Consider the following 18,352-nt stretch of genomic DNA (forward strand, 5'->3'; position numbering starts at 1 on the left):
CCTCACTGTGTGGCACTGTAACAGCTCCCAAGGGGACAAATGGCAAGTTCAATTCTCCCCAAATCTCTGCTAAGTATCTCTTGAATCTGTTCCTTTCTTCCTTTCCCACTGACACTGCCTGTTTTCACAAAGTAAATTTCTTGTTGATGCTCCAGTGCACACTTGGGTGTGATATTTCTAGGTTTTTTTGGGGGAGGGGAGTAATTCGGTTTATTTATTTATTTATTTTTAATGAACGTACTGGGGATTGAACTCAGGACCTCGTGCACGCTAGGCACACACTCTACCACTGAGCTATACCTTCCCCAATCTTGTGAAGGGGATATTTCTAAAATGAAAAGCTGGTGCTGCCTTCCCTCTGCTGAAAAATCCCTGAAGACTCCCAGAGCAGCATATCCAAAATAACTTTCTGTGACAATGACAACGTCCAATATGGCAGCCACTAGCTGTTTGGCCCCTGAGCACTTGAAATCTGGCTAGTCTGATTGTGGACTGAGTTTTTTTTTTTTAATTGAGTTATAGTCAGTTTACAATATTGTGTCAATTTCTGGTGTACAGCACAATTTTTCAGTCATACATGAATATACATATATTCATTTTCATATTCTTTTCACCACCAGCTACTACAAGATGTAGAATATATTCCCCTGTGCTGTACTGTATAAACTTGTTTATCTCTTCTATATATACCTGTCTGTATAAGTTTTTAATTTTACTTAATTTTAATTAATTTAAATACCCATATGCGGCTAATGGCTGCTGTTTGGACAGTGTACGTGGGGGATGACCCACGAATTACTTAGCACAGCCCACAAGGCCCCCTGTCACTTTGCCCCTTTGCCCCTTTCCTACTCTCACTTTCTGTGGCTCACCTCTCTACACTCTGAGCTCCAGCTGAACTGCTTGCTCTTTCCTATGTGAACATACTGTGTTCTTTCATGATGTTTCTTCTAGAATGTCCTATCTTGCATTATTTGCCTGAAAGTTTCTACTCAACTTTCACGATTCGGCTCCAATACCTTTCCTTGATGAGGCTTTCCTGTACTCCCTGACGATGAATTGGTGTTTCTCCTCTGGGCACCCACCAGGGCCACCACACTCCACGGGGCACTTTTACACTGGCGTCTAGGTGAATGGAGCCTTCTGGATTTGTGCGGTGCATGGTATATGCAGCCTCCTTGGTGGTCCAAGTCCAGACTTGCTATATACATGTTACTATTTTGATATACTCCTTTTATTCAGGACATTCATTTATTCCTAAGGCACTGGGTTTGGCTTGCACATAACTGTAGCCTTTTGCTTCTATGTCTTTCTCCTGTGCCACTCTGTAAGTCCTGTAGGCAGTGATCTTGTACCCTTAAAACCAGGCTTGGTGCCTGGCACAGAGCAGACACTCAATATATATCCTTCAAAGCAGGGGCTGGTAAACTATAGCTTGCAGGCCAAATCCAGGCCACCTCCTGCTTTAGACCATGAGCTAAGAAGGGTTTTTACATTTTTAAATGATTGGAGAAAAATCAAAAGAAGATTTGATTTTTTTGACTATTTTGTGACTTGTAAAAATTATGTAAAATTCACAATTCAGCACATAAAATTTCATTGGAACACAGACATATCATTCTCCTAAGTATTGTGTGTAGCTGCTTTTGCCCTACACATGCAGACTTGAGAAGTTGCAACAGAGACCTTGTGGTTGATGAAGCCAAAAATATTTATCATCTGGCCCTTTACAGAAGAAGTTTGCTGACCTCTGTGTCAAAGGAACCCTTGACCCGACTCCCTCCCACTTGGAGCTCAGCTGCTCCTTCTCTCAGCTTTCCCTCCTCACAACCTGCTTCAGAGGAAGACGTGGCCCTGGCCCTTGCCAAGCCCCACGTTTCAGGTGGATGACTTGGGTAAGTCACTTAGCCTCTGTGGGTCTCTGTTTCCTCAAATGCCAAGTGGAGATACTGAGGGCTGTTGTGAGGGTTAAATGAATTCATGTGTGTAAAGAGATTAGCACCCAGCACAGGGTGAGGGCTCTGTGGTGAGAACAGATCCACAGAGATTGCTAACTCCGCCCCGGGCACTGTTCTTAAGTCCTGTATTAGCATACTCAATTCTCACAAAACCCCAGAACCAGGTACTGTTCCCTTCATTTTACTGGATGAGGAAACTGAGGCACAGAGAGGTTAACTGGTGTATATAGGCCACACAGCTAGGAAGCATCAAAGCTGGAATTTGAACCCAGATAGACTGGCTCCAGTATCCATGCTCATCAGCCCTATACTCTGCAGCCTCTCAGTAAAGATGGGCTAGTGTGTGTGTTTCATTTACCATTCCTCCCTTTTTCCTCTTTTAAAAAAAATATTTTTATTGAAGTATAGTCAGTTTACAATGTTGTGTCAATTTCTGGTGTACAGCATAATGCTTCAGTCATACATGAACATACATATATTCATTTTCATATTCTTTTCACCATAAGTTACTGCAAGATAGTGAATATAGTTCCCTGTGCTATAGTTCTTCCCCTTTCCTTTAAGCTGCCAATTTCCTCTATTCAGATATTCTATGACCACCTTAATATCTGAGCCTCAAATATGAAATATATGTTTAGAGAAAGGATTTTGTGCTGCGGAAAGTCAGAGGTTTAGAGGAAAGAGGCCGTTTTGAAGATGTGGTTTGGATACTGCAAATTTGGGATTTCAAAAATGTTTGTGATCGCTCAAGGGGACAGCAGGATAGAATATTTGAAATCAATACTGTCCTGAAAAAGCCAGCATAGTGGATGAAGATATTCTTTTCTTTGCCCTTTAAGTCCTTTAAAAAATAGACCTAGTGCAAGACTCAGGGCCTGAGAGCAGAGCCCTCTGTAAACTTGGGTGACTGGCAGGCTCCAAGGGAGGATGGGGTGCTGCCTGCCTCCTCCCCCTCCCCCACCCCTCCAGAGTCAGGGCCATCCCTGAGCACACCTGTTGGCCCATTCATCCCACCAGGAGTTCTTGACTCATCATTGCTCCTCCCTCCTCAAATTCCAAGGCAAACGCCTTTTTTGTCATGGTATCCAAATGGTTCTCGAGTTCCTGGAAACAAACAAACCAAAGATAATTTTTAAAAGATTTTGGTGCTTTTATTGTTTTTACCGTTTAGTTTTCTATCAATCAGGATTCTAGTCTGTTTAAATTTTATTTTCAATATATACATAGGAAAGGAGGGGCAGGTGGTATGAGACATCCTGGGACACCTTAGGCACGGCTGTAGAAGGAATTGGTATCATTAGTTGCCTCCAGGGAGAATTATGGCTGGAGGAGAGAAGGGAAGAGCATGATGTAGCCCTTTGTACCATTTGAATTTTGTCCTCTTCCAAAATAAATAGATACAATTAAGAAACAAAGGTGGTGTTTGAGGCTGCACCCCTCCTCCTCTGTGAGCAGGAAAAGTGGTGATAGCCACTCCTGTTGGAGTAGTGATCTTCCGAGGTAGGGAGGGAGGGAGAGGCAGCTGTGAGCGACTGGCACACACACTCAGCCGTATGAGCCACATGACCCTGAAAAAATACTCACTTTTCCTCACTTCTATCAAAGGAAGCACAGTTTATAAATTTAAAACATAGGCTCAGCTCCACCACTTGCCAGCTTAGCAAGTGACCTTGGCCTGTTATCCCTTTGTGACTCAGTTTCCTCATTTGTAAAATGGGAGCTAATAGTGCGACCTGCCTCATGGGGTTGGGGGGATTATATGGGTAAAGCATTTAGAGTAAGTCCTGATATAAAGCAAACAGTCAAACATCCATTATCATTACAGGCAGTCTTGCCTTGTACAGTTCCAGTATGTGCAAACTTAAGTTATCACAGTTTAAGGAACACCAGTCCCCCAATAACTGGGTCAATGTTCAGTGACCAATGTACATGAAATGTGAGTAATTAATTGAATGAAGTACAAACGTTGCTGCCAGCTCTTCAGTCCACAAATCCCTGCATAAACAACAGATGTGCATCATGGTCAGTGACCAGTCGTGTCACTTACTTTAAAGCCGATTGGTTATTGGTTCCTGAGCCTCTGCTAGTCAGTTCATGCACAGACAGCAAAGCACTTGGTTGTGTTGTCTCCTTGTCTCGCAGTGATAAACCCTCGTGGGATTATACCCATATGACCCCTCAACTCCACGAAGTAAGTCTCATTCTACACAGATGGTTGATCAAAAGGGAGAATTAGCCAACAAAGATGACAGTGCAGCAAAGAGATGAAAAGTGACAACACCTGAAGTAAAAATTGACTGTGACCCAAAGATCTGAAAATGGCAACAGCAAAGCAAAGATAGGATGAGGTCTAAACCTGCGTGGAGCTATGGTGCAAATTGTATTGAAAAAGTCCAGTGAATATAAAAGCAAGCTGTAGTCCCTTCAACATCTCCTAGTTTAAATTGTGCACTGGACCCTTTAGGGTCCACTTAAAAAAAAACATATATATTTTAGAATTAGGAGTCATATTGGAAATTCTTAATGTATTTGAAACACATAAAATAGTTCCTGTTTAATTTTACTCTAAACTAGAATTTAAAGGCCCAAAACTAGAAGTAAGGGGTCCAGTGCGCAATTTAAACTGTACTACCACTAGGAACAGAAAGCTGCTTGTGGTTGAAGTGGAACATTTACTTCTGCTTTGGATTCTGTGAAGAGTGGCAGTAACTTTTACTCCACCATGCAAATGACTTTGCAGGATTTGAATCTAATGTAAATAGAGTTAGGGGAAAAATAGGTGGCCACGGGAATGCTGCCGTTGCCACCACTGCAGGGACTCTAGAAGTGCAGTCAGAGGAACTTAGTCAAGGTGGGCTTGCCAGTCTAAATGAGGAAGGTCGTTGTGACGAAAAGGAGGAAGATGTCCCAGAAAAAGTGACATCAAAAAATACTTGACATTGAAGAAATCCGTAGAGCTATTTCACAACATTGAAAGTGCAATGGATAAGATGTTGGAAAGATCCAAAGGAGCGTGAAAATTCACCAAGGCTTGATGCTCGCTTTGTGTCGTAAATTATGTGACGAGAAAAAGAAGGCCAGCACTGCTCAGACTATTCTTGGTAATTTTTTTTGATTGTTGTTGTTTTTTGTTTGTTTGTTTGTTTTTACCAAGACATAGAACACAATAAAAAAAAAACAACGCACTATATAAATACTAGCGTTATTATTTTTTCTTTCTACATTTATAACTGACAGTAAGAAGGTTTTTAGTGTTTTGAGAAAAACTTAAAGGTCACGGAACAACCATAACTTTTTGCATTGATTGTTTAGGTCACTTTGAATGGTTTCAACTTGCCTGGTCATTTTTGTGGTCCCGCACTGCTGTGCAAAGTGACACCACCTCTACTTCCTCATAGAAAAGTACGTAACAGACTGCTTTGTTATTGTTAAATTGTGGTAAAATATACATAACATAAAATTGACCATTTTAGTAACAGTTTAGTAACATTAAGTACATTCACAATGTTGTACAACCATCATCTCCAGAATGTTTTCACCATCACAAACTGAAACTCTACCCATTTAACAGTAGCTCCCTATTCCCTCTTTCCACTGCCTGTCTCCCGCTTCTACTTCCTCTATTCTAGGTAACTTTATATGAGTGGAATCATACAACATTGGTCCTTTTGTGTCTGGTTTATTTCACTTAACATAATGTCCTCAAGGTTGATCCATGCTAGGGCATGTGCCACCATTTCATTCCATTTTATGGCCAAATAATATTCCATTGTACATACATGTCACATTTTGTTTATCCATGCATCTGTTGAACATTTGGGTTGCCTCCACTGTTTGGCTGTTGTGAATAATGCTGCTACAGACATGGGCATCCAATAAGAGTCTTTGAGAGTAGTTACCTCTGAAAAGTGGGACTGGGGCTTACTCTTCATTTTAGACCATTCTGTACTATTTGATTTTTTTTTTTTGGAAAACTATGAACACATGATAGTTTAATAATAAATAGATCTATAACATATAATATTGGAGAATTTGGAAAATCCTACCAAACTGGAGTCGGTTAAATGTGGATAGTATGTGTGAAAGCGCCAAACTTGGAGCTGGAGCAAAGAAGGTACATGATGGCTGCTACTTACATTGGAGTCAGAAGTTTGGATGCTTCCCTTTGAGCAGAGCGTGTGGGAGTGCCCTAGACTGGCAGGAGGGTAGAGCTCAGAGGGCTGCACTAGAATTTGCTTTGGTGGCCCACTGGAGGTGGCTACCTTTGTTTTGGTCCCTTCCCAAGAAACCCAAGGCCTGCGGCTGCTCCAAAGCCATCTCAACCCATCTGCAACCCCATCTGGGCTTGTATTCCTCAACCACCAACCCCAGGCCTAAGGCAGCATGCCATTCCTAGATCCCCTCATCACAAAGTCCCCAATCTGACTCCTATGCCCTCAGGGCCCTGCCAATACGGTTGTTAGTCATAACAAGTTCATGTATTCCCTCCTGGCTGTATAGTTGCATTGCAAATGTAAAAAAAAATTTTTAAGGACAGCCATTCGGTGCAAAATCATTGACTCTTCTTTTCCAGTGCCTGTGGCAGACACTGCTAATTGACTGCAAACATTCAGCTGAGACCAGAAAAGGCCTCAGAACCTCTCTGAAACAAAATCTAATCTCAATAATTTGGAGTTGGCACTTGTGATGAAATCCATTTGCCATCCCTGTGACCCAGAGAGTGTCCATCTTGGTCAAGATGTCAGGTGTTGGGACAGGGATGTGGAAGGGAGATTTGAGGGGCATGGTTGCAGCCCCTCTGAGCTCATGCCACGGAGCTAGGATCATACCTGGATAGCTTGAGTGCCTGCAATCCTCTCCCATTTGAATGTGTAAAGGTGACCTCATGAAAACTGAGCTAAAAGGGAGGGCTTCATGATGATGCTGGTGATGCTGGGTCCATCTCCTGACATCACAGGTAAGTCCTGAGATGTGGCTGTGTCATGGCATCTCCACAACTTCCATGCATACTCTGGGGAGGAGCAGGAAGGCTGGTACCCCAAGTTACAGCCATGAGCAGGTCTGGGGAACTGGGCCCTGTTGTGTCAATGCTCTCCCTGCTTCTGTTGGCCCTTCCTGTGAATTAGTGAGATTCCCAGGCCTTGAAGATTCCATCTGGGAGGGAGGTAGAGAAAATTTACAGTAAGAAACAGAAACAAGAAATAGGGAAATCAAACTGCTTTTGTCATAATGGAGCACCTTGGCAACGGGTCTGCCTACACGATTCCTAGATCAAGGCGTGTCCACTGAGCGCTACAGATGAAACCATTAGCTCCTGCCATTGGCAATTTTGAAGTTTGTTTTTTTTTTGGATCTTTGTTGTCCTAGGGCTGGACATGCATCTTCCACAAGGTTAGCCTTGGGAAGCCAGGCTCTGTTCATTCAGATACTTATCCGCCACACATGACCATAGTAATAAATAATAAGAGTAGCAATTATGAGAGTTTACTAGGTGCCAGGCTCTGTGCTAAGTGCTTTCTAAACATTACCTCACTTGATCCTGACAACAACCCTATGAGGTAGGAACTACTGTCATTGTTTTATAGAGGAGGAAATGGAGGTTTAGAAAAGTTAAGACGTTTATCCAAAGTGATCCCTGCGGGGAGAGGCAGAGCGCAGATCTGAATCTGTGTGACTAACTCCAGATCCCTGACTCTTAACTACTAGGCCACTTGAGAAAATGGCTTTCTCCTATAAAGCTTTCAAGGATAACTCTGTAAACATGACTGGCAGCTGTCTGGGCTCATATGGGGAAGGTATTCTACTCCACCAAACCTAGGTGTTGCCTGCTGGGTCCTTTCCCTCCTCTTCCCTCCCCTCTGCCATCACCCCCCATCCCTTCCTTCTCTCTGCCTGGTTCCAGTTTAAACCCTCTTCTCATCCCTCTCCTCCAAGTCCTGCCAGCCCATGGGAGTGGGCGTCCTCCCTCCTCACGGGCCAGATAAACCCCACAGACTGTGGGCCTCCTGGTCCTCCTCACCAGCGGCTCTGCGTTCTCTAGGTGCTTCTGACAGACCTCCAGGTGCAAGGGCCCTGCCTCCCCTTCCAGCAGCAGCCTGATGGCGTCCACGGTTCCCAGCCGCCTGCTGGGTTTGAAGCTCTTGGCCTGAACCCTCTGGTGGCACTGGGGACAAGGGGGCAGGAGGGCGGGCGAGGCCCCCTCGCAGCAGTGGGTGAGGCAGGCCTGGCACAAGCTGCAGCCACACTGTGGTTACAGGTCTTGGCGGTGCTGGAGGCAGAAGCAGTGGTGACTTGCTCCTCGGGGTGGGCAAGGGAGCTGCAGAGGCCATGGCCAGTGCAGTTTCACTTTCCTTGTCTCCACACTCTCTCCATCTGGCTCCTCTGAGCTAAAAGCTTGGGCCGTGGCCTCCCAGCCCAGCCCCTACAAGTAACCTGAGCTTTTTGGCTTTTGGATCCTTTCACTTTCCCAATCAGAAGCTGACTCTCTCCTTTTCAGCTTGTCTGTCAGCAGGCCTGCGGGGCCCTCCGTAAAGAGGAAAGGAGACTGTTTAGGGTGGGAAAACCAGCAAGGGTTTAACCCCATGACCATTCCAGCGCCAAGGGGCTCCCCGTTTGTCAGATCAGGATGTTTGGAAGGTGCTTTGCCAAAACGGCTGTGCTGGCCCCAAAGGAGGTGGACCCAGGAGAGACGTGATGGCGCTTCCCACAGTGGTCCTACTGACCCTGCAGGGCTTGGCTGCTCCCAGCGACCAGGGAGGGGCCGGAAGTCTGGCTTCCTGAGAGTCAGGAAGGACTCTAAGAAGTTGGCAGGGTGACATTGTCTGATTCACCTCTCAAGAGAATTTGGGAGGAAAAGTGCTTTTCTAAAATTTTTCTTCATGGAAAATTAGACTTTGTATTGAAAAGGGACTGGGCAACAGGGAGGAGTGGAGAAGGTGTGTTTTTCCAGGGGTGGCCTCACTGACAGGGGACACCTGAGCCTCATGGAGAAGAGAATAATGATGAGCTGGATGTCTCAGGTTCTGTGGTGACTGGTGGGGGATGTGGTTGGGTTATCCAGATGGTTTTAAGGCTTGGTGCTGCTGCCTCTGCACTGACTTCTGTCCCTGGCAGAGGAGGCTGTGTGACGTGGTGGGTGGGGGAGGATCTGGAACTTGTCCTGCTTTGAAGTAGGTTCTGGAACCCTAGACTGGAATCAGAATTACTGTCCTCGGGTGCTGGGAAGTGAGCCTAGAAAGAGGAGATCATAAAAAGGTGATGTTCTTTACCAAGAGCTGGAAATGGCCCAATACCTTTACTTTTTTCCCTGCTGGGGTGGGAGGTCCCAGTTATGGGTAGGAAAGGCCTCAGGGTTGTCCACTCAGCAGGGGGCAACCAGAGAGAAGAGGAAAGTCCCGGCTGATAGGTGCTGTCTTTGGAAGGGTGGTGGGGGACTGCGAGAGGTCAGTGAAAGGAGACGACTGCCACCAGGGGTGTGAGAGCAGTGAGCCCGCCCTTGCTGAGCCCTGCCAGCTCGTCCTACTGCTGCCGCTTTGCCTGAGAGCAAAGTGTTGAGTGGCCTGTTTCAGGAGCCCCTTGTCCCTCATTACCATTCCCCGAGCACCTGCAAAGCATTCTTTCACAAATGACCTCTGGACAGACTCACAGCCCCTTCTTCCAGCTCACCAGGTAGAGGCACTTGCCTGTGGCCAAACTTCCCAGAAAGTGGTGGAGCCAGGATTCAAGCCCAGATCAGCTTGAATCCAAAGTCCAGGTTTTTCCCGTGGACACTAGATGACCTCTCACACACAGTCAGGGATCCTGAAGGAATACGGCAGGACCTGTCCTCTGGGTGGGGTGAAGCGTTCTCTTAGGAGGCAGAAGTTGCCTCCTAAGTGCCCTTTGCTCCTTGCACTTCTGTGTGTCTGGAGAGAAGCAGTGACAAAAAGCCTCTGGACTTGTCCTGGGCATTTAAGGCACGAGTGCCTGTCCTGGTTTTCACACTATTCAGCTGGAAGCATCTGGACTGGAAATATTTAGTCACAAGTTCTTCGAGCACATGCAGCCACACAGAAGTGACACTCGGAACGTGGCTCTTAGGGCACATTCTCCCATCAATGCACTTAAGTCATGTGAGCATCTGAGCCTCCTCCCAAGGATTCAGAGACCGGGAATTGGATTGGAACATTGGAGAAGAGAAATCAGGGTGAGGGGGTCTCGGGCAGGTGGTTATCACATAGAGGAGAGACCCAGGCTGTTTCTGACAGCCAAGAAACACCTATTTTAGGGCAGAAGTGAGGGATATGATCTGGTAACAAGGGGGAAAAGATGACATTTTGTCAGATACCGAGAGAGAACCCAGGGGAACAAATTTGCATTTATGTTCTACATGGGTTCCTCTGGTGATTCGTGGGCCAGCCACAGAAAAATGTGTGAGGTTTTTCAAAAGTATCTCCTACAGCACATTCAGTTCCACGTTGAGAAGTGCCCCAAAATAAACATTTGAACAACACGGCTGGAGGAATATATGCTTTACTAAGTGAAAAGCTTCCTGATTTTAATGTTTTGAAAATTGGCTTTCAAATCAGGATAGGCAGGCAAGGTGATCTCTAAGGGCATGCGGTCTTTCCAAAATGGATTGCAGATGCAAAATGTCTGAGGGCCTCGATCAGGAAGAACACGTTTGACTTCCAAGGTCTCCTTATTTGGGAACCAATCCAGCAGGCCTTTTTCCTAGTGGGAGACCAACTCCACCCCCTTCCCTACCGCAGGGATGGAGAGAAACTCTGTTGTCAGATCTGCAGGCTAGGGAAGGGAGAGACCACTACCCTGAGTCACAAGTACCCTTGTCTTTCTGTTAACAAAGTATATCTATATCCACGTAGAAGAAAAGACCTGAGGAAAATACCAAATGTGCACGGTGGTCCACTCTGGGTGATTTGAATTTTTTTAATACTCAAATGTATTTTTCAAAATTTCCACAAAGAATATGTGTTCCTTTAATAAGCAGAGGAAAAAACCCCGCATAAATACCTATCTCAGGTAGAAAAATAACAAACATTTATACAATACTCTAATTTATAAAGTTCTTTCACATGCATTGTAATCTAATCCTCTCAACAGCATTCTGATGACAATTTCTATTTAGGCTTCAGAACATAAGCCTTGGGAAGTTTAGAAACTTTCTCAAGGACACACACAAGCCAGAGTGGAACCCAGTCTTCTCACTGTAGGTATCATCATCTGTTAGGATTCTAGAATCTTCGGATGAGGGGATTGAGGCTGCAGAAGGAAATCTGAGAGCAGATCAGGGGAGGAAGCAAGGGGCAATGCTAACCTCATGGGAGGTGGAGGTTGGCAGCTGCTGTCTGGAGAACTGGGGTCATCATACTTCTGGATTTACTTGGTGGGCCCCACGGATGATTTTGGGGCTGGGTAGAAAGCATACCCTCTTGAAGTTGGTCCTCTGAGGCTCCCAACAGTTGGATTTTGCTCTGCCTGGCTCCCCTCTCTAGTTGGAGACCTTCGAGAACTGGCCCACACTCTCTCCTTTCCTGGGCCCAACGCAGGACTTCTTCCTTCTGTGTTGAACAAAGCAAGAGGCATGTGGTCCAGGGCTGGCCAGCCTCCTTGCACCAGAAGAGAGGTGCCCTTTGCTGCAGTGGAAGCTTCTGGGCTGAGGCAGGGAATTTGGAGATGAAGACAGGCAGGTGGAGTGTGAAAGAGATTCTCTTTCAGAGCTGGAACGAGGGAAGTTGACATAGACCATCAGTCAGAGCCACCAGAGGATGCTCGGGGGACATTCCAGCTGGCATTCCCCATTTTCTGTTGGGTGTCAGCCCTGCTGCGGTGAGGCTGATCTGTCCCTGCTCATCAGTGTGGATCATCTGGAAGAATTCTCAAGACGAGGTGATTGAGAAGGAAGATGAGAAGGTCTATTTTTTTTTCTAGAGATAAAAGAACTGGTGTGTTGGAGCCAGCTCCTGCCAGCTTTCAAGAGGCCAATTGTTAAATAGAGCTTTTGTCAAGAGTCTTGCGAATGTTGGTAGCTTGAAATGGGGGTAGTTATACCATGGAAATTGACAAACGCTACAAATAGAGCTTCTCCCTGCCAGAGAGTTGATTGTTAAACATTTATGCCTGAATACTCCTGGGCTGGAGTACCATTTACCTCATGGTTTGGGGTTCACTGTGGCCTTTTGAGGGAGACAATGATGACAATGTCTGGCTTTGGGCTCCCCTCTGTGATGTCATGATGGGAGGTGGGTTCACACTTGCCCTGTGGCTCTCATGGCTTTCTTCTTCCTATACCTAAATCACAGAGGGCAGGCTCCGCTGGAAAGGGACCTCCCATGTCCTGTGTTCCTAGTCTCCCTAGGCCATGTGGCAGCTAGTACAATGCCTGAGACAAAGTAGGTACTCCAATAAGAGTTGTTCAAGAAGGCCATGGGAATCATTATCACCTATTAGAATTTCATAATTTCCTGACTGCTGTCAGCAGAGGGCACTCCAGGACTAATGATGTTTGAGTTATAGCTCCCTTTTGGTGATTTATAGGTAAATCAATTTGGGAAAAAAAAAAAGAAAACCGCAGTGCTCAAGTGACAGCTAATAGTGAACATGGCAGTAGCACTTCGCAGTTTCCAAAAAGCACCTGGCCTCCATCATCTTGAATAATCCTCACAACAACCCTGTGAAGCAAGTGGAAACATCACAGTGCAGGGGATACACGTGTGGGCTCTGGAGTCAGTGTCTGGGCTTCGAATCCTGGCTCCATCAGTTACAGACTCTCTGACTCTGGACAAGTCACGAAGCCTTCCTGTGCTTTGGGAATAGCACTGGTACTTGACCTGAGGCTTAGTGTGAAAGGAAGGAGGCTCACAAAGCACTGAACAGGCTGTTTTATAGGTAATAGGCACTTGGCAGACATTAGCCCTTATTGTTCTTATTACAAGACCAGGAACCTGATCTGAGCATGAAGGAAACACTCAAGGCTGTATCACTAGTAAGGGCAAAGCCAGGATGGGAGTCTCACCTCTCCTAACACAGGGTGTCTGCCCCTGGCCCCCCCCAGTCTTCAGGCTGCCACTGCTGACAAGCCTCCCAGCTGTGCTGGTGCTCGTCATTCCTGCTGGAGGGCCTGAAAACTGCTTTTTGAAAAACTCCCTCTTGAAGTCCTATTTATGCTATTAATTTACTTAGGAACTCATTTTTTTAAGGAGCTTACAGCTAACTTCAGCCCAGTGCTCTCCCAGCCTCGTGATCTGAATCTGAGTTCTCAAAACCAGGGAGGTTTTCTGTCCTGAGCAGTTTAAGCCTGGTGTCATGAACTCAAAAGACTTTAGGGCCCGCAGGTGTAATAAGATGGAAGCAGTGGGGATTCCGGCCCTGTCTGAAGCAGGAAGTGGATATGCAGGTTGAATATGGTCAGATCATCTGATTTTTCAAGAGAAGCAAGAACTCCAGATTTTTATGTGAAATATCCCAATTAATAAATCTTGTCAACTAATTTTAAGTTTTATATTAAAAAAAAAGACACCGTGGGGACCAAATCAAATGTGTTTGTAGGCCCATCTGTGGCTACTAGTTAGTAATCACTGGATAAGCCTTAAGGTGGGGGTGAGGTGGGTGGTGTGGGGTAGCCATGGCACATGTTCCCAGGCAGTTTGGAGATCCTTGTCTAAAGCCAGTGTATTTTGCTTAATTGATCATTTTCTACCATTGGCTGAGTTAAGTAGCAGTCTTTGCTCTTTCTGTAAAGAATCAATTTCTTGCCAAAGTGGTGTTGGAAGCTTCTGGATGAGAATTAGAATGACTGGAATCTATCTGCCACCCTGTGATGTGACTCTAGGCACGTTTCAGACCCTCCCCTCCCTCTGCCTACCACACATCCTATGCAGCTGGGTTTCTACCCTTTTATGATCAGAAATGGCTGTCATTCTCCCTTCTGTTCAGAAACTTGCTCAGAGGGGAAGGCTCCACTTTTAAGCGTCAGACCAAGAGGTTCCTCATTGGTCTACATCAGATCTGCCCCACCCTCAATTTTGAATTATTATTTTCATTGCTGGCTTGTTCTTTAACACTTAAAAACTTCGGAAATAGACATATATTTTACCGGTAATGTGATCTATGCGGCGAGTCAAAGCAGGTACAAGAAGCGGGTCCTTTGGGCCCTCTGAGAAACAGACACTGGGATGGAATTAGATATGCAATAAATGTGTTGGGGAGAACGCATGCCTTTGAAGGATAAAGGGTGAGGGAGCAGAGGTGGGTGAGGGAGCAGAGGTAGGTGAGGAAACCCTTCAGGCAACAATGCAGGCCTGACTCTTGTCAAAGGAGAGAGGACAGGAAAAAGGATTGGGTAGGAAGAACCTTAGGCTGTAACTCAGCTTCAAGAATGTCTTGGCCAGGTTGATGGGAAGCCCAAGAGCCAAGGAGTCTCCGGCTCTGGTCCCTCTGCTGTGTTCAGGGAGGCCTCAGTGTGAATGCTGCCAGGTCCCCAAAAGTGCCTTTGCCAGGGGCTGCCAGCCCACTACATTCCTTGCGGTAGGTTCCTCTCAAGGGAGATTCGAGCGGTGCTGTCTTGCCACTGCCCCAATCAGCAAGATTTCCGTAAATGTGTGGTGTTACTTATTTTTACACCTTAAGAGGGAGGAGAGTGTGAGAATTCAAAGTTAGTCCTGGGTTTGTGGCTCCACTGCTGTGCTGGCTGTGTGTGGCCTTAGAGCAAGGAGCTGAATTTCTTTCTGTTCAGTGAAAATAGTGAAAGTATCTCTTCCATGGAGTTACTGTGAGAATGATGATAAAATGTATGTAGACTGCTTAGCAGAGTGCCAGGTACCTGAAGCAAGTGCTGAATAAATATTTTTTTCTTTGGAACATACTGTAAGATGAAATATAGGCAGCTATACAACAATTTTTTTTTTTTACTTCGATTTTTAGAGGGCTTGTCTTCTAAGAGGACATTATTAGGTTGAGTCCGGTCAACAGGTCAGGGGAGGATGCATTTATGGACAGTAGCCACCAGCAGCACTCTCCCACCAACCCTATCTCCCTGTGAGGTAGGTTCTATCTTACAGATGAGCAAAGTGAGGCCCAGGAAGGTCTTGGTGATTGGGGGAGCAGAAGACTCAGATATGATCAATCAGAGCATTATATTGCATTCCTGTGGTTGGTAGATAGGTGAGGGACACACCCAGAACCAGGGAGACATAATGAGACTGGCCAGGAAGGGTGTCAGGATACTGATGATGAAGCTGTCTCACTTCCACAAAGGTAAGCCTCTTTGAGAATAAAACAGAAGCAGAAATGGTTGGCAGGCTAATCCAACACCCATTCAGACCCTTTCTTCCATAACTTCTCAGGAGGAGATTGCTGAGTGTCCTCCAATACCTCTCCCCTTCCCCGGGTTAGTAAAAGAAGTCTTCAAGCTTAAGCTGGGCACGTGGCTACACAAATTCTATGTTTCCCAGATTCCCTTGCAGCTAGTTCTGGTCATGTGAGTAAATTCTGGCCAATGGATGTGAGCAGAGAGAAGATGCACCTTGTGCAGCACATCCTTAAAAGGAAGTTTCTTGCCCTTCTCTTTCCCTTTCTCTCTTCCTGGAAGTGGCAACAATGTAACCAATCAGACCCTGTGATGAAGAGGCAGAACCATTCCACAATATGGGGTGTGGCTTTTCTTTGACTATTAGCAACTAGAAAAACCTAAGACCATGCTTTCCTAGCCTCCTCAGTGGCTAGGTGGCCATGTGACACTTATGTGTCCAATCAATTGGAATCAACTGAGGGCTTTGGGGAAGGATTTGCCTTCCTGGATAAAAGAATCAGATGCAGCTAACTTCTTCTTTTCACCTTGAATGCCTGGAACTGGAGCCATCCTTCAGACAGTGGAGCAGAAATGAAGAAAGTGGCTGAGTTCTTGATAACATTACTGAGCTGCTGCGTGGTAATGTCATCTATGCCTATTCTGGGCTACTTTTTATATGAGACAAATAAACCTATCTCTGGATTTCTTATGTAAGAAAAACAACCCACACTTCCTTGAAGCCTCTATTAGCTGAGCTTTATGTTGTTACAGCCAGAATGCCAAGACATCAGTAGAATCTGGTGTGACAGAGAGCCCAGATGTGGATGATGTCATCTGACCCCCTGGCGACAGCTGTGTTTGTGACTAGCCCGGAGCCCTCGACTTTTCAGTTATAAGAGACAGTAAGTTCTCTTTCTGCATTAATCATTTAGGTTGGGTTTTCTGTTGCTCAAAATGAAAAGACTCTTGATACAATTATTGACAAATAGCCAAGTAGATTGATGAAGATTTTCCCTCCACTCAGTCCCTCCTTTAAACTTTATGGTGAAAAAAATAAGTAAAATTAAAGGAAGGATAGAAGAAGGAAGGAAGAAAAGGAAAGTATAAGGAACAGTAGTAAAGGGTAGGGGAGGGTGTAGCTCAGTGGTAAAGTGCATGCCTAGCATGCACGAGGTCCTGGGTACCTCCATTTAAAAAATAAATAAACTTAATTATCCCCCCCCCCCAAAAAAAACCAAGCTGGAAGCTCACCTTACATGTGAGTGATTGTCTAAAAGAAAAAAAAACCAGTAAGATTTGAGCTAGATTGACAGAAGGTTAATGAGCTTTTACAGTTCCTTGTCCAGAAACCTGGGGCCTAGCTTCCCTCATCAGGATATTCATTACCGACTGGTGGGGTTTGCCCTTGTGGCCATGTGAGCACCCTGACTGCAGCGAGTAGCATGACTCAGTTTCCCATTCCAAGCAACCCAGCGCCACATCTGTGGGGCCTTTCCTTCTCCATTATTCTTCTTAGATGTGGCATGACCCATGCCAATTAACCCATGTCCTGAACCAGTCTGGCTGTTCTCCCAGGTTACCCTTAGGTTCACGGGCCTTAACCTTCTTGTAATGTACTGGTCTCCAGGGTTTTCATCACTTCTGAGAACCGGCCATTTAGTCCAGTCTTGGTGTAGACCAGCATTAATAGGCAATTGCCACAGGGAGATAACACAAGGAGAAAAATGGCTAAAAATATACAGTGAATCACAGAAAATTACATCTCTTAAACCCTACAGTGTATTCCTATTGCCATAGCAACCCCCGGCTAGTAAGGACAGAGCTGATTTATTGCCGGCTTTCCCTAGCACTCAATTCTGCTGGAAGCACCTCCAGCCTGTGGTGCGAGTCCTGGTGGGGAGAGGGATGGGAACATCACACACCCAGTGTTTTCTCTCCTCCATCCCTTCTGGTGGTGCTTCTGTGGTGAGGAAACTCAAGTTCCTTCAATGCAACCCAGATCATCTCTCGGTGACTTTTGTGAGGTGAAAGTGACGGTTTCTAACCTAGGACAAAATATCCTGCCATTCTATCAGCGCGAATGCCTGTGGAGGCGGAGGGAGAGTGACGTCGGGGATGGGTCGTTGTGGATGGGGGATGTGAGGAGGCTGTAGGTGCCAGGCAGTTCTGGACGAATGAGGGGAGGACAGAAGTCCCCCTCTTCCTTCTTTTTTTCCCCTTTCCTTTCCCTCTCTACGTCACTCTGTCCTTCCCTCACTTCCCTGACTCCTCTCTCCCCTGCTATTTCCTCGGTAGGTCCACTGTGACATGGACTGGCCAGGAGGTGGGAGAAGGAGTCAAGCCTTGACTTAGAACACGAGCCTGGCACATAGAAAGACAATGAAATATAAGTAAATGAACATTTTGTTATTCCAGTGGAACTCTAAAATTGATTGGTGTATTATGTGTGTTTTGTCATAATGTTAAAAAATGAGATTCTTTTTTAAAATTTATTTTACTTTATTTTTGTGGGGAGGTATTTAGGTTTGTTTACTTATTTGCTTGTTTATTTATTTTAACGTAGGTACTGGGGATTGAACCCAGGACCTTGTGCATGCTGAGCAGGCACTCTACCACTGAGCTGTACCCTCCCCTCCTAAAAAAGGAGATTCTTGATTGCTATTTACGTTTTCATAGTTTGGAGAAATATTCTGGACCAGTTCTGGAGCATCCTCTCTCAAACATAGCCCTGGCTGGACATATCAAAGGACAAAGGAGATAGCTGGAAGGAGCTCCCACTGGCCAAATCTGGGCCAATCTCAACTAAAAAAAAAAAAATAATATATATATATATATATATATATATATATATAGAGAGAGAGAGAGAGAGAGAGAGAGAGAGAGAGAGAGAGAGAGTAGTGGTTTGTAATCCATTGAATAAAATAAGGAAATATAGGTTCATACTGATACAAACAAATAAATGGAGGAATAGAAAAAGCCCTTCCTTACAGTAAAATTCCAACTAATAAATGTAGAGGAAATGTTGGGATTAGAAAATCACCATTTGGCAACCATCGTAGTAATAATGGGCTCAGACAAGAATGATCAACAGATGTATAAGCCAGTG

General features: G+C 45.4%; 1 long non-coding RNA gene across 2 annotated transcripts; it reads left to right on the top strand.

Annotated features, from left to right (window-relative positions):
• The first annotated feature begins 1,810 nt into the window (after window positions 1–1,810).
• Window positions 1,811–18,135, top strand: LOC116664304. Of its 2 annotated transcripts, XR_004320750.1 has the most exons (5): window positions 1,811–1,895; window positions 5,271–5,360; window positions 16,018–16,148; window positions 17,542–17,636; window positions 17,923–18,135. It is a non-coding gene; the product is annotated as an uncharacterized LOC116664304 (long non-coding RNA). The 2 variants fall into 2 exon arrangements; XR_004320749.1 differs by having other exon boundaries at window positions 17,542–18,135.
• Window positions 18,136–18,352: the final 217 nt, after the last annotated feature.

The sequence above is a fragment of the Camelus ferus genome, chromosome 6 (genome assembly GCF_009834535.1).
Source record: "Camelus ferus isolate YT-003-E chromosome 6, BCGSAC_Cfer_1.0, whole genome shotgun sequence".
Taxonomy (NCBI): domain Eukaryota; kingdom Metazoa; phylum Chordata; class Mammalia; order Artiodactyla; family Camelidae; genus Camelus; species Camelus ferus.